The sequence below is a fragment of the Balaenoptera borealis genome (assembly GCF_965194805.1).
Source record: "Balaenoptera borealis genome assembly, chromosome: 7".
Lineage (NCBI taxonomy): Eukaryota > Metazoa > Chordata > Mammalia > Artiodactyla > Balaenopteridae > Balaenoptera > Balaenoptera borealis.
The window spans coordinates 86,460,839-86,475,521 of record NC_138864.1 but is presented as its reverse complement, the minus strand read 5'-3'; positions in this window follow the sequence as shown (position 1 = coordinate 86,475,521).

Here is a 14,683-nt window from a genome sequence, read left to right as displayed (position 1 = left end):
ATGGTAAATTTTATGTAATATGTATATTACCACAATTTAAAATTTTTAAATAATTTTTTAAAAATAACTTTTATATTTTCTTCATCATTACCAAATTAACATAATTGTTGGCTGGAAAAGTAAGAAATACAGATCAGCAAAGAAAGAAAATGTGGCACTCTTTGATAAACTTATTATAGAGCCTGGCTCTGTGCTAAGCTGTTTATATGGATTACCTCATTCATTTCACCCAACAAGCTTCTGAGGCCGATACAATCGTTATTAGCCCCATTTTATATCTGAGTAAAACTAAGCACAAAAATTAAGTAAATTGTTCAAGGTCACACAATGGGGAGTTGGTTGAGCTAGAATCAAAATCCAGGTTGCCTGACTCTGGAACTTATGCTCTTATTGGTTAAGCTATTGTGAATGTTTTTGTCACTAATTATTCTTTGCAGCATCATTTTTAATGATTATAGAATAATCCATTGTATAAAGGTACCATAATCTTCCTCAATAATCTCCCATCTAGAATCTTAAAAGCATTACGCTAGTGGAAGAAGCCGGTTTATATGATTCCATTTATAGGAATTGTCCAGTGTAGGCAAGTCTATAGAAACAAAAAGTTACCAGGGCTTAGGGTCTTGGGAGGAAATGAAAAATGACTGCTAAGGGGTACAGGGTTTCTTTTAGGGGTGATGAAAATGTTCTAAAATTGCTTGTGGTAATGGTTGCATAACTCCATGAATAAATCAGAAAGTATTGAATTGTAATCATCATCATCATCATCATCATCATCATCATCATCATCATCATCATCATCATCTCCCATCTAAGTTGTTCCTGTTTTTACTACTCTAAGAGATGCTTCAGTGAACATCCTTTTACTCTTCATCTTTATTTCCTCGAGGATAAATTCATTAATTGGCAGACCAAAGGTATGTGCATTAAGGCTTTTGAATCATAATGTTATACATTCTTAATCAAAGATTATTTTCCCCCTTGGTCTTAAAATTTTTATATGCTAGCCTGAAATCCTTGCTTAAAAAGAAAGCCAGTCATTAGGAGCTCTAAGCTAGTTCTCAGAGTGATCTTAATAGATGTTTGTAGATGCAGGAGATATACAATTAATTTAAGCCTTGTTAAAAATAAAACACATTCCATTGACTTTCTAGACTTCATTGATTGTGTGGAGTAAATATTTATTTAGGGAATTCTTAAAACAAACAATGGCGACTTATTTGACCGTTATCTGCTTCACGCATAGTATCAAGTGTCTGTGAGCTGGAAGATAATAATCAGTTTCGCCCCCAGTCTCTCCCTCAATCTCTTCCTATAAGCAGTTTCTTTCAACTTGAATTCTCAGTAGCTTTTCTTTCCCCAAGCCATACTTTCCAGTACTTCCCATCAGAAAGACAGTAATCATATTAATGAATAACCTCAGCATCTCTCAGAAGGCAGCTAAATTAAAAATTCAAGTGCCCAAGATTTAAACTATCCCATCAACTCTAGCTTAATTTATAGTAGTTTGCTACCAATGAGATTAGTTAGTGGTCATTACAGAATGAACAAAACTAATTTCACTAATGTGGGTAGCATTCAAAGGGAATCCTTTGAAACTAATCCAATCACTTAATATGTAGTCCTAGTTCTGCCACTTGACATTCTAATGATTGAGGCAAATTAATTAACTTTGTGAGGCTCGGTTTCCCCCATCTAATAGGAGGGTGAAGTAGCATCACCTCTACCTGCTTGTCAGAGTTGGATATGAAATCATTTCATAAAGTGCTACGTAGGAACGTAACTGAAAACTAGAGATTTTAGATATGAAAGGGCCCTCAGAAAGCATCTAATTCTACTCCCTCAAACAAACATACAAACTCTTCAACTGAGGTTCAAATAAAGTAACTTGTTCCAAGTTGTGATGGACATGAATTTTTTTTCCAGAAGAGCAAGCCCCTTCTTTGGGAAATATTCCTCAAAATATATGGTTTTACTAAAGTTTGAAATAATTATACCCCCCGCCCCCCCCCCCCCCACACACACTTCCAGCAAACAGGAAGATCATGAGGCCAAAAGGGGGCCAGTTGTAATCTCTATCCCTCTGACCACATTCATTGATCCAGGGTTGAAGATATGACCCCAGTTCTTCTCGTGGATTTTTCAAACTTAAGCTGCGAGGACGGTACATTTTCCTCTCTGCCTGAAGCCTGCCACACGGTTGCCCTGAACAGAAGTTGGCCAACATAGATATTTCTGGTAATAATAATTCTACATAATTAATATACCAATATCTGGGTACAACAGCATCTGCTAATAAGCAACGCCTCAACCTAAAGAACTAAAACTAAAAGTAGAAAATTTGGGGCTTAAGAGTAGGAACTGCAAAGGAGGAAAGAGACACTAGCCTTGCTGAAGCCCTGAGATCACGGTAAGTAGATAGCAGCAGCCAGCTTCCCACTCTGGAGTCCACCCTTATCTTCACAATCCATGTCAGTCTTTGCTATGCAAACCCAGCAATCAATCTTAAGGCAGTAAATGCACATTTTTTGAAAAACTACAATGTGCATAACAGATACTTTGTTCCCATTGAAGTTACCATACTTTCTTTCATTTTCTTCCTATTAAAGTTGCCATAATTTCCACTATTCTAACTTGAGACATTCTATTCTCTAAGATATATAAGGCCGCCATTTACATTTAACCATTTACATATATGTATTTTATTTGTGTAAATAGGAAGGCACTGGGGAGAACTCAACACCTTTCTTGCATAATTTTTTGAGTTAATAGGCTCTTTATTTTTTTATTATTTTTTTAATATCTCTTTCTTGTATATTTTAATTGATGTTGGGAAAAAAATATCAATTCCAAACAGAAGATCTAGTTCCACTGCAGTTTTCATCCCCAGTGAGGTATATGATGGAAATAATTACTGGGCATTAGCTATTGTTATAATAACAGATGCCATTCAATGGACCCTAGACAAAACAAACAAGTAAATGACTGTCTGTTTATGGGTCACTTTATTCTTCACTGCTATGAATATCTTGTCCTTTGAGCATCACCATAGGTGTTTGCTCTGTATCACATGTGAATGTGTTACTTTTTGCCCTTCAACATCTGGAGACTCATGCACGTAAGCATAAATGGACCCCCAAATCTGAGGGATATTAGAAGGTGCTTCCTGGCTTTTAAGTGGGTCAGTGGGTCTACTGCTCTATACTTCCATGCAATCAATTCCCTAGATGGCAAAAGAGTCAGACTGAAAAACCAAAAAGAGCAGAAAGTTTAATTTTGACAAGTTTTTCTTATGTTGGTATCATCATTCCTCTCCCTTAAAGTTTGGAAAATATTTCTCATGGTGCGTAAATTACCCTTTGATTGAAGGTGAAATTCCTTTAGGTCGCAGAGTTTCTAAAGACAAACACTTTATAATCCAGCCGGGGTAAAGGAATAGACTATTCGGGTAAATTCACTGTTCTAGTTGATAAAGTATTTTAGATGGGACATAGATTATAGTTTACTGACTCTCAACATATTAGGAGACAATAAAGTATAAGTAATACACAAACAAGTAAAATTTTATCTTGGCGATTCAGAAGAACTTCAAGATCTTCAAACCCCTTGAAACTCAAAGTGCGCTTGCCAGTAGCTACCTCATCACCTGGGAGCTGGTTAGAGATGCAGAATCTCAGAGCCCATCCCGGATTCACTGAATCAGAATATGCATTTCAGCATGGTCCCCAGGTGAATGGTATGTACATCGAAGCTTGAGAAGCACTATTAGTACCGCAGGAAGGCCAATTTAAACATGACCTTTGTAGTATAAATGTAGCATAAATGTGCCCAAATGTTGATTAATTAATAGAGTTTGAGCTGGTAAAAGCAAGACAGACACTTTGTTTTGTAGTTTAGTCTACAACATTAATGCACTCAGATTGGCTTGGATTAATAGAAATAATTTACAAATGGACCAAGATTTGGGCCGTGGTAATAAAGTCCCTACTCCCTTATATAAGTGAAAAATTTCTGCTATAGCATCTTCATTTGAGAAGTTCAGATTTTCAAAGCTCAGGGTAAGCATCATTTGCCATGCGCAAACAGAAGCTCTTTGTGACTGGTCAACTCAGTTGTGTGCACTTTTATACATGGGAAAGGTGGGACAATAATTTGTCAGGTAGTGTGTTATGACATATATGGACTTTGGAATGGGAGTGGCACGGGTTCGAAACAATTGTGTATTGGGTTATTCAATCTACCTTGAAACGGGCATAAAGCTACTGATGCTGTCTGTTATGTGGATTGAATGCAATTTCATGTGCCAAGCCCCTAACTCAGTGTCTGGCACTTGGTTCTACATCAATGTGACATTTCTGCATTTCTATGTGTGGAGCTCTCTCTGATTTTATTTTTTCATTCCCTCCCCCCTTTTGGAAATAATGTTTATAAATGTCTCCCAGACTTTTGTGTCTAGGGCTAGAAGCATTAAAACCTGTAAGAGAGGGAAGCTAATGATGGCTATCGAGGAGGTTACCCATCCAGCGCCGACCCAGCGCCCCCGCCGCCCGGGAGCAGTGAGGGCTGCGCGATTTGCCTCCAAGGCCCTGTAGGTGGCAGCACTGAGGCTACCGGCGAGAGCAGCTCTGGACGCTGCAATTGAAGTGCCCGCCGCGACCCCGACAGAGGGTAAGGCCCTGTCATCTGCCCAAAAGTGCAAAGAGTTTGCTCCCACGCATGCAGAAACTGTTCTTTCCAGTACCTGTCAAAATTTCCTTTTCCCTTCCCTTCCAGCCAAACTTCGCACGCGTTTACATTTGTAAGGCTTCTCTTTTAGGAGGAGTCTGAAAAACTCAGAAAACTGGCCTTCCAGTATCTATCTGACCAATTCCTTTTGATTCACATCCAGATGTTTTCCAGTGGTCTTTTGAGAATTGCTTCTTCCTCCTCCTGGCCACTCCCGCCCCATGCCTGCCCAGTTTTTGGCAAGTCATAATGCTTGTAAACCACGTATAGGAAATGCTTTGCACAATTCTAAGCACGTTAAGTACCTTTCTTCATCTTTAAAACCAGTCCATGAAGCAGGTTGTATTGTCCATAACATGCTCAAAGTCAGACTGTAAACCAGAGTTCAGGCCCAGGCAGCCTGGTGAGTTGCTGTTTTTAACACCATGTTGAGCTGCCTTTTGAGGGAAGATTGTAAAAGAAATTTTCAAAGCCATCAGATAATTGCCTGCAAATTGAAGAGATCTCAGGAAGGAAATAAGTCTCTGCTATTGGAGAGTTCCCCAAATATAGATAATAACTCTTCTGGCCCACAAATAAGCAAGCTAATGGGCTCAGTAATGGTCTAATTTAGGCTTTCACCAAGGCAGTAGAAAGATGAGAGAGGTCAGGTCTGGCAACAAAACAGGGAGTCCCATTCAGAAATGCATGTTGAAAGAAAAGAAGAGTTTCCTATCTCAGGTCTTGAGAAAAGCCACACCCAGTTCATTTAATGTCAAGTCCTCACCTTTAGGGTTGGCTTTGTGTCTCTTCTCATGACACTGCTTTCCCCAGGGAGATCTAAACCAGAGGTGGAGTGGAGTTAAGTACTTTCTTCTGTGGTCTTTGGAATCCAACAGACCTGGATTCGAATTTTCTTTCTGTACTTACTTGAGGATTTCAAGTTAATCAATGGTAAACCCCATTTCCTTGTCTGAAAGATGGATCTCTTGGTAACACCTGCCTCAGAGTGACACGAGATATTCCAGGCAGAGCTGTTTGCACAGTGCCCTGCACTCAGTAAGAGCTTCCCCTGGGTTTTCACAGTAACGCTCCCAAATGTTTCCATTTCCAGCTTCTATCTGGTCCAATCAGAGAGACTCCACTCCCCAATTCAGATTCATCGCTCTGAACTGAGCAACATGCTGTCATTCTTTTGCTCACCAACCTTCACTAGCTCCCATGGCTTAGGAAAGAACATTTAAATTCTTTCCACTGACCATGGATTTGCTGCACATCCCTCTCCGGCTGCCTGTACTACCAGTGTCCTTCTCACACCCTGGGCTTCAGCTGAGCTGAAACGCGAGCTGCACCCCACACCTGCCCCCATGATTTTCTGCTTCTCTCACTTTTGCTGTTTCCTCTGCCTAGTCCTGGGCTGTCTAGTACCGTAGCCACTGGCCATATGTGCCTGTTTATGTTAATGAAAATTAAATTTAAAATTCTCCCCTCAGTCACACCAGCCACAGTCCAAGTGCTCAGTAGCCGCCCATTTTAGACAGCACAGATTAGAGCACATTTCCATCACTGCAGAAAGTTTAATGAGACGGAGCTGGCCTAGAGGGTGTGTCTAAATCCTAACCATCCTTAGGGACCAGCCCAAATGTCACTGATGCCACAAAGCCACTTCTTTGCCTCCCCAGCTGCAAGTTATCTTTCCCAAAGCAACAGAGACCCCACTAGCCATGACTCACCCAGCCGCCTGGTCACTACTGAGACACCCAATGTCCCAGGCCACATGTCACTTCAAGTAAAGCAGCTCTTTGGTTTCTGAGCCATGTGTGGTAGATGGGGAGGCATGGAGGCTGGAAGCTCCAGGGAGCAAGAAATCTTATTGGTCTTAAGGAGTTTGGCTCCCAGTTTTAGGTACATTACAGATATTATCTTATTTGGCCCCCTTCAACTCTATCAAGTAGATAAGATTGTCCCTATGCTACAGATGAGAAAACTTAAACACACCATGGTTAGGTAACTTGTCCAAGATCACATACCAGGAAGTTATCAAACCAAATGCAGAATCCAGAGTTTGTGACTCAACACTGGGGCTTGTTCCATACACAAGCTGCCTGCCCTCAAGCCTTCATTGCTTTCAGGCTAAATTGAGTGATTTCAGGCAGACTTGGAGGAGGGGGATGAGGGGAGGGTGGATATCCCTGAACAAAGGACAAGAGTATTGTGAGTAGAACTGCCTTTCATTCATATAAATGTGTTACCTCATTGTCATCTGGTTTTCTTACCTCTCTAAGGTCCCAGGAAAGAAAGAATAAGTCATATTCTGAGTGTGAGTGTGTGTGTGTGTGTGGTCTTAGCACAGGTATACAGGGTACAGGAAAAGAAGTTAGGGGGTATGGAATATAGTGAAAAGACAAAATAAAAACCTTTCAATATCTCTTCATTGATGTCTGAAACCATTTTGCAGTATTAGATCAAACCATAGGAAATTGCTATATTGATAAGCAAAAATGGATGAATATTGGCAGTTTCCTATGATTCAACTGAATAATCTTTATAATTATCAATTATTTTATCAATTTTTCTATCAATTATTTTATCAATTTTATCTATTTTCATCAATTAGAAACATTGGCTATTTAGGGGTCCAGCCTTGAATTTAGCACAATCCAAGTATCAATGCTTTAAAGCCCTTGTCAGACATCTGGGACACAGAAGTGGTACCCTCTGCCTGCAACCCTCACCTGAACTTGTAAACAGGGAAGGCAGGCTACTCTCTGAGTCAACTCTATGGACTCTATGGGCGCCATAAATAATCTGAGTAGAGATATAAAATCCCTTCAAAGAGGCTGAGAAGCTGCCCCAGGTAGCTCCTTGGAGAGGGTATTAACATATCTAAGGAAAGAATGTGAAGATCTGAAGGGGAGGAGTGGGGCTCAGAAAAGGAGAATCTCAGCAGGAGTCAGGAATACGGGGACACTGCCGGTCCTGGCTGACTGCCTTGCGGGGATATCTCGCCTGGCTGAGACAGAGGAACCAGGCTAACTGCCATGAAGATAGCACAACTCAGCTTCCTTGCAGCTTTCCGTGTGGATTTTTCTTCGGGGGAAGGAATTCCTTGCACTCTGCTAGCCATTCCTGGATATACAGCAGTTTCGTTAAGTCTGCACAGAAGTGAGGTGATCCATGCCCCAGTCTCGCATTTCTGGAGCAGGCTGCCTCCTTCTCTAGATAATATTTGAATCAGAATGGTCAAAGTGAAAGTCAGTCCTACTTGTGCGAGAACCTGGTGTAGAACCAGAGAGAAAGTTAAATTCCCAGAATATTTACGTAAAAGGTGAGAAACCTAGGATTCCAAATGTGTTTGGCTGAATTCTTTAGTCTAGACCAGAGTCGAGTACCCTGTGACATTTCACTTCCTGTGAAACTGATACCCACAGTTTAATGGGCACATTTAAACAATCACAACACAAGCCAAACTACTTTGAAATGCTAACAGCCCTATCAAATACAAAAATGGAAGTGAAGAAAAGTTTACCCTTGTAAATATGAGTGGTCACGTGTCCTCCTGTACAAATGGTTTACTTCTGACCCACAAAAAACAATTCACTTTAAGATTTAAGTGTATGCAGAAATTTTTAAATAGTGTATGATATTTATTTTAGTTATCTTCAAGGAAAGCCTTTGAAGTCTTATAAGAAAGATCTCCATAGGTTCAAATTCATTTGTTTAGTGATAAATTGTCCTTGAAATGTTGAACTAATGTTTCTGCTCATTTCATTTAATATTTTTTAAACCTTTGTGGCCAAATCATCTCATCTTTAGAACTTCCTAAAAGTCTAGAGACAGCCTTAAGTCACTATTAAAATTTAAGATGTCAAGATGGACCTGTAATGAAAATAGGCAGAAGGTTTCTTTTTTTATGTGAATAAAGCGGTCCAGTAGCTTGCATTTTTTATAATGCCTGACTCCAAAAAAAAAAAAATCAAAATGCAAGAGAATATTTAAAGTCTGGTTAATATTAAAAAATAACCTCTGAACAGTACAGTCTCAGTACAGTCTTCCTTTGAATGATGGAGAAAATAAAGCCCAAGGAAAGGAGCTGATTGGCCAGCAATGCCTTGGTGGATTCTAGCACAGATCACCATCATTAGCTAAAATTACCTGATGGCATCTGGAGACCTGGGGCCCTGCCTCCACCCTGGATTGTGTCTCAGTCCCATTCTCAGTTTCTCTTAGGGTTGCCTCTCAGACTGGACCACATTTGCAAACCATTAAACCAGAGGTTGCTGCTGCTGGTCAGACCATGGATAACAATGATGATGGACTAGGAATGACCTTATCTCTTTCAGAAGTAGCAATCCCTGTTTACCTTGCTCTGGGATGCTTCTAGCCTCACCATTTAGCACTGTCTTCAGAGCAAGATCATAACCTATTCAAAGGGTAGGAAGAGTATTTGAAGTATCTTTTAATCTTCCTGATCTAAAACTGAGGCTCTCATATAATCCAGTACAAAACAAAAGTGGATTATTTTGAAGGCTGAATATCAGTGGACTCAGGCAGCATGGATACCCTTAACTATTCCAGCTTCGTGATAATTTAAAGAGATATTAGGTGGATGAAGTTCACTAAGTAAACAAACCTCCTAAGGTTTGTTTTCCTTGGATGCAAAAAACATATACAGATGTAAGAAATGAGTAGGGCCAGCCTCATGTGGGTGCATCCTGTGCAGTGACACAGAGCTCTCGGTTTAATGCTCTGCTATTTCAGTCTTGAAATTCTTAATACTTTCGAATAAGGGGCCACTCCGCATTTTCATTTTACACCAGGCCCTGCAAATTACATAGCTGGTCCTGAAAAATGAGAGTCCACACTTGATTCTTGGGGGTTTTTTGAATCGGCAATCAGAAGACTTGGGACTTATTATTCCAGCATTCTTTGACTTCAACTAGATTTTTACTTAAGGCTTTTATCATGAGCATATTCTCAAACTAAAAAAGGGCAGCACCGTGACAATGTTTTTAAACAAAACTATTGATGTTGCAGTAAATGCACACAGTCATCTTTGTTAATATAAAATATTAGCCAGCAGCCAAGTAAGTTGTTTCTGTGGTCCATGGTCAATTCAACCTCATATTTAAGGGTCTACTATGTGCCAGGCATTGTTCTGGGCACAGGAGACATCAATCAGCCAAAGAGATAACAATCTCTGCTTTCAGCTGGTTTAGATCCTAGTTAGGAGAAATAGACAATAAATATAAATAAATAAGTCAACTGTATGTTAGAAGGTGACCAACTACAGAAAAACAAATCAGAAAAGAGACACTGGGAAAGCTTTAAATAGGATGGTCAGGGAAGAACTCAATGAGAAGAGGACATTTGAGCCAAGCTTTGAAGGAGATAAAGGCACAAGTCGTGCATTCTCTGGCCAAGAAACAGAAAGCTCAGAGGCTCTAGGGCAGGTGTGCGCTGTTTGAGGACTAGTAAGAAGGGAGAGAGAGTGAGAAAGAAGAGGAATAGATGAAGGCATAGAGGTAATAGGAGTCGATTTTTGCACAGGCTCGTAGATCACTGTAAAAAAAAACTATACTCTGAGTAAGAAGGGAAGTGATTGAAGGGTTTGGAGCCTGGGATTGACATGACAAGATTGAACAGGACTGTTCTGGCTGCTGTGTGGAGGGGCCAAAAGGCATCAGGGATGAAACCAGGAGACCAGATAGGAGTGTGTTGCAATCATGCAAATAGAGGTGATCATAGCTTGGACCAGGTGATTGGCTGTGGAGGTGATGAGACGTGGCTAGATTTTGGCTTTATCTGGAAGACAGAGCTGGTAGGATTTGCTGAAGAGGAACCACAAACAATAACAATAATCACAAGAAAAATAATAACAAGATCTTAGAACTTATTTTTCAACTAGACTGATTCTAGCCAACTTGGCTACCAACATTTTCTCAATCCAGCTTCACAGCAACCCCGGGTGAGAATTATTACCTCCATCTTGCTGATAAGGAAACTGGGACTCAGAGGATTTAGATGATTTGATAAGGTCACTAACCAGTAAGTAGAGGAGACATTGATCTATTTAGATCTAAAGCTTTACCAGCATACCATGCTGGATGCATGCTAGATTCCAGAGTCAACTCAGAAAAAAATAAATAAAAGAGAGCAAGAAAAATCTTATTTGGACTCTGAACTTTATTCTCTGTTTCCTGGCTGAAAGGGTAGCTAATGAGTTAGCTAGTAGCTAGTGAGTTAGCAGTGGGGTACCATAATGAACTTTGTTCTGGGAAAATGAGAGCTCTCCTACCAGGCACTAATTTAAGAGAAATGAGCTCATTTAGTTCTTTGAAAAATTTTAACAACCACGGAACTGTGCCAGTAGGGTAGAACCTGAGCTAGATAGATACCCTCTAAGGCGGCTTCATACCAGCCACTTTCACAAAGAGCCCATAGCTGCTCCTGGGGTGTGGTGAATGGAGTAACTACAGAAATGGCTTAGAGTTGATGGGAAGCTTTTGCCCTGGGGGCTCAATGGACTGAAAGGTATCCGCCATCCAAATGGGGACGCACGGGGGAGGGAGTAAGGAGCTGTCAGCTACAAGTGAAGGATGGAAAGGGGCTGGGAGTGGAATCTGGGCGCCTGGCTAGGAGAGGCAGTAGCAAAGCAGCTGGCTCATCTTTGCCATTCTAAATGCCCTTATCAAAAGATGAGATCAGCCCAGCCTGTGCCGTCTTCAGAGGACGGCCGCCAGTTGTATCCACAGAGTTCGCTGATAGGTAAGAGCTTGGCGTAGGGGACAAGGAAAGGAACGTGGGCTTCCCCTAAAAATAAATGAAGTGAGATGATGTCCTGGCTACTGCTGCTGTGCAACAAGTCACCCCACAAGTCTGTGGCATAAAACAACGACCTTATTATGCTCTTGGATTCCATGTGTAGGGAATTCTGATGGGGCATAGTCAGAGCTTGTCTTTGCTCCATGATATCTGGGGCCTGGACTGGGAAGATAAAAAGATGGGGCGGTGGGGGTGGTAACTTGAAAGCTGTGGGCTGGAATCATCTGGAAAAGTCTCCACTCGCACATCTAGTGGTTGATGATGGCTGTTAGTTGGGACTCCACCCGGTGAAGTTGGCCAGAACACATGACCTGGGCCTCATAGCATGGCAGCCCTGCGGGAACCAGATTTCTCACACGCTCAGGGTTCCAAAGGTGAGCTTCCCAACAAAAAGTTGGCAGCTGTGTCGCCTTTTCTGACCCAGCCTCAAAAATCTTGCAGTCACTTTTGCTGCATTTTATTAGTTATTAGCAAATCACAAGCCCACCTAGGCTCAAAGGGAGGGTATGTAGATACCCTCATGGGATGAGTATCAAAGAATTTGCATGCTTGTTTAAAACCACCACAATGAAGCTTAAAATATCCCCGTGTTTGGGGAGCCTGCACTTATCCCAGGATCTGGGAGGAGAGTGGGAGGGTGCTGTGACCCGTAGGGGGTGTCAACCTCCAACAGGAAGTGCTTTCGTCTGTTCTCTGCTCCTTTTCAGAGTCTACAAGCTCTTTCTTATTTTCTCCTGCTCCTTGATGCAGAAGTGGGTTCCTCCCTGCCATCTTTATTAAATTTATAATTGGGGCTTCCCTGGTGGCGCAGTGGTTAAGAATCCGCCTGCCAATGCAGGGGACCCGGGTTCGAGCCCTAGTCCGGGAATATCCCACATGCCACGGAGCAACTAAGCCCGTCCACCACAACTACTGAGCCTGCACTCTAGAGCCCAAGAGCCACAACTACTGAGCCTACAAGCCACAACTACTGAAGCCCGTGCACCTAGAGCCCATGCTCCACAACAAGAGAAACAACCACAATGAGAAGCCCGCGCACCACAACAAAGAGTAGCCCCCACTTGCCGCAACTAGAGAAAGCCCATACACAGCAATGAAGACCCCACGCGGCCAAAAATAAAATAAATAAATTTATAATAAATAAATAAATAAATAAATTTATAATTAATTTAGTGAGTTAACAATTTAATACTTAAGATTACAGATGACCTGAGTTTGAGTTCTGACTCCACAAGTCCTTAGTCATCTGACTTTGGACAAGTGGCATGACCTCTCTGAGTCTCAGTTTTCTCATCTACAAAATGGAAGTTTTATAAGGATTAAAAAGAATGATGCCTGGCAGAGAAAAGCCACTCAATAAACGCAAGCTGACCTGATTTTAAACTGTTCAGTGATAAGTCATTTTTATTTTTTTAATAAATTTCCTACTCCTATACTTGGTTCATGGCTGGGACCAGGGAGACCATATTCCCATCCTGACCCCAGATCTACTACCTGTGTGCCCTTGGGAAGTCCCTTTATCCCCATTAGCCTCAGTTTTGCCATGTGTGTACAGTGGATAAGAGAGAGATAGATAATAGATAATAGAGGTCTCAAGGGTACTTGGGTGTGTTAAATAAAATAAAACATATAAAACAGCACCACCAGACCAGGCTCTTAGGAAGGTTAATTCCCTTCCTGTCCCATTTAGCACCCGCCCACCAAACACACACACACATATCCCCCTCTTTTCTTCTTTGGTACCACTGTGCCTCAATGAAAGGAAAAGAGTTTATTCTGCTTAAAGATTCAGAACTTTCCATCTCCATCTCATGAGCCTTTCCCATCAATACCCATTGCCAATTTCCCAGTCTCCCACTATGAAAATTCGAATACCTGAACCTTTTGTGAGAAGATGTTGCCTAGAGATAGCATAATCTACCGGAGCCTTGAGAAGAAAGCCCACAGGACAGCCCAGGGTAGGCTGGGGGCAGCCGCAGATCACAGTGGGCCGCCTTGCCTGGAGGCCTGGGTAAATACATTAGCCACGCCTGACTCCAGCCCCCTGGTGGGGAGGCTGACACCCGAGGGCTGGCGGGAAAACCCCTCTCACTGTATGTCTGTTACTCAATTTCCAGCCTTTGTACTGAAGGAGCTAGAGGGGCAATATTGCTAAAGCCCAGGGTTTTCTCATTCAGGACTAAACTGAGCGTAGCGTGACAGCCACTGCCGGGTGTGACTTCCTCCCAAGAGAAGAAGAGCTTAAAGACTTCTCCCCCAAAGTGGGGTAGGCCTTAAGTGATCCCAATCCTCCCTGTAGTGTCTTTGCCCAAATACCCATCACAGTCACAATCGCGTTCCCTGGCAACCCAGCAGAAACCGTTCCCCCAAGTAACTTGTCAGTTTTCCTTCCTTTTTTTTTTTTTTTTTTTTTTAATGGCAGGAGAATTTATTTATCAGTGAAAGGAATCTGAGTGTTTACATTCCTTAGACCAAGAGAGGAGACACAGCCCCTGGGAAAAGGCTAGCCAGAAAGCTGAATGAGCTGCCTCCTTCTCGTTTCTTCCTCTAACTTTTTTTTAGAGAGTACCATGGGGTTGAAGGTGTCATCTTTTTTCTCCCATTACCCTGTGTCTGCACTGGTTCATTGACTTAGGCCTTCAACAAGCATTTAATGAGCATCTATTCTGTGCCTGGCTACGTGACCCATCCTGGAAACATAAAGATGAATTAAACAGGATCCAGCCTTCGAGATGCTCCATGTGTGTTTTGCTGGGAGGTGGTGGGAGGGCCAGATACGTGAGAACACATAAATGTCATTGGGTATCCAAGTGCTGCGGCAGAGCCTGGCAGGGCAGCCACACAGGAGGAACAGCAGCTTCTGGTGATGAGTGAGCGGTGGGTGAGTGGGCGTTTGCTGTGTGGGAAGAAATAGGAGAGTATTTCAGCGAGAAGACACAGCATGCACAAAAGGCATAATGCAACAGGACCCTCTGCGGCAGGGCGCTGGGTGCAAGAAGGACTCAGCCAGAAATGTAGCTGAACTTGCTGGCTAGGCTGGGACTTGCCATGCTACAGAATCTGGGCTTTTCTCCAACCCTCCGGAGAGCTGCTCTTCCAAAATAGAGCAGTTGGCAGGCAACTTTCTGATGGCCACACTCGGGGACTTGGACCT